The sequence below is a fragment of the Sinocyclocheilus anshuiensis genome, unplaced genomic scaffold (assembly GCF_001515605.1).
Source record: "Sinocyclocheilus anshuiensis isolate Anshui unplaced genomic scaffold, SAMN03320099.WGS_v1.1 scaffold1018, whole genome shotgun sequence".
Classification (NCBI taxonomy): Eukaryota; Metazoa; Chordata; class Actinopteri; order Cypriniformes; family Cyprinidae; genus Sinocyclocheilus; species Sinocyclocheilus anshuiensis.
The window spans coordinates 714,400-716,850 of NW_015539893.1; the positions used below are offsets into that span (position 1 = coordinate 714,400).

Below are 2,451 nucleotides of genomic sequence, written 5' to 3' on the forward strand. Positions count from 1 at the left end.
AGGGGTAGGTTTAGGGGTAGGGTTGGTGTAGGGCAATAGAATATACGGTCTGTACAGTATAAAAACCAATACGCCTATGGGATGTCCCCACTTTTCACAAAAACAAACCTGTGTGTGTGTGTGTGTGTGTGTGTGTGTGTCTGTGTATGTGCAAGATGAAAAAGAAAGAATTGTTATATTGTAACTTTTATGTGTGAATCATACACATTTATGTTTGATCATCCATTGTACCGCCTTTCATGAGAAGTCTGTTTATATTGGCAGTTATGCTGCTTGTCTACATGCATCTGTTTCCATCTGACAGACTGGGATGAGTGTGGGTGTGTGTGGCAGGGATTGGGTCTTTCGTCCTTCACTATGCTTCACACAACACATTCATCAAAAGCAGAGAAACGCTGTAAAAGCCCAGTGTGTCCTGCACAGTGCAGTCTTCACTCTGACCTCAATAGTAGCTCTACTGGGAATCTGAACTGTTTCTCTTCTGCTGTGAATCACACTGACCTTTACAAATCTATACTCGCTTTTTCCTTTTTTAACAGCATTCCTCCAGTCGACAACCTTTCCCCCCAAGATTATACAGTCACCAAGACAAATAACACGAGGGATGCACAATCAGTGACTTAATCAGTATCTGTGGTGGGGTTTTTTTTCTGTAATTAACGGTAACAGTCCGATTAGGCTGATACTGGAAGCAATTAACATGAGGGTTGTTGTTGTTTTTTTTTAATCCAGGTCAAACATTATACTTTTTTTTTTGCCTGGTTATAGAAGTATATTTTTGTACTCTACATTTAAATGATTTGATGTCTGATTTCACCTACTGTGAACTAAGGGGGTATGTAAAGGCAGAAAATATATTTTAGTATTCCCATTCAGCTGGCAACATCCTGCAATCTTTTCTCAGTTTTTTATTTTTTTATTTTTGTGACCTACAGTCTATTTTTTTATATTTACACTTAATCAGTTGTACTCATTAATTATTACTCATATAATCATTCATTGTGAGAAATGCATTTCATAACTAATATATATATATATATATATATATATATAATCTCATTTGATCATTTAGATATACACCCCAATATATGATGACAAATAACAACTATAGTAAACTAAAAAATAATAGTAATAAACAAATTGTTGTAGCCTATTGATTTAGCTATTATTGTAACACATAAGTAATGCAAAATTTGTTGTGCATATCAGCTATCTAACACTTAATAGCTGATATAAAAAATCTGTTATAAATAATAAATAGTGGTCAGTGTCTTTTAAGAGCCTTCCAAAAAAATAGTTAAAAAAAGAGTTAAAAGTGCTGATGCTAACCAGCCAAACTTTACAATGACAAAACATGCAGTGCTAAAATAAAAATAATTATTGGTTAATGAATTGGCCAACATTTAGATATCAGTACATACACATACTACAGTATTAGAACATGCTGGCATTATTATTGGCAAATTTGACTGATTAATTTATTTTTATATTTATATTAAACTGGTTCAGGTACATATTTGTTTGACAATGTTCGAATGCAAATTTTTTATTTGTTTGTTTTTGCTGTGTTCAAGGTTTGGGAGCAGTTGATCGGTTCAAAGTCCCCCATGGTGAATGTATTTATGGCAGTTCCCACTATCTACTCTAAACTCATTGAATATTATGACCAACACTTTACTCAACCTCGAGTCCAAGACTTCATCAGGGCTGTGTGCAAAGAGAGAATACGGTACCGTCCTCTCTCTTTCTCTTTTAAAACACCACAGTAATTTAGCTATAATCCTGACTCACTGCCTCTGTCTTCAGATGCAACTAGCCAGAGCATCTCCCCAAAATTCTCTTTTTTTTTCTTCAGTAAACCTACATCAAAGCGAAGCCTTCAAACCTTTATTTGACTCAGTCACATAAGCTTCTGTGTACTTTACCGCAGGGTCAAATGGCGAAACAAGACTTTTTGAAATTATGCACAACTAGTGCATAATTTCCAACTCAAAAAATGTGTATAAAATGAAATGATGGCCAATTCTCTCTCTCTCTTTCTCTCTCTCCTTTAGGTTGATGGTGTCTGGTTCTGCTGCTCTTCCACAGCCTGTCCTAAAGCGTTGGGCAGAGATCACAGGTCATGTGCTGCTGGAGCGCTATGGCATGGCTGAGATTAGCATGGCACTGTCAAATTTACTTAAAGGGCCACGTGTACCTGGTACTGCATCACTTCATAAATATGACTACCAACATCAATAATAGCAAATATGTGTACACTTAAAGGGGGCATAACATACACAGTTTCATCCAATCTCATGTTAATCTTGAGTACCTATAGAGTAGTACTGCATCCTTCATATCTCCAAAAAGTCTTTAGTTTTATCATATTTATTAGGGTTGCACCGATACCACTTTTTCCAGTACTCACCTGATACCGATACTTTTATTTTTGGTACTTGCCGATACCGA

At 35.8% G+C, this 2,451-nt stretch overlaps 1 pseudogene; it reads left to right on the forward strand.

Annotated features, from left to right (window-relative positions):
- LOC107685864 (acyl-CoA synthetase family member 3, mitochondrial-like) overlaps nt 1–2,451 on the forward strand; it is a 50,049-nt pseudogene that overhangs the window by 14,635 nt on the left and 32,963 nt on the right.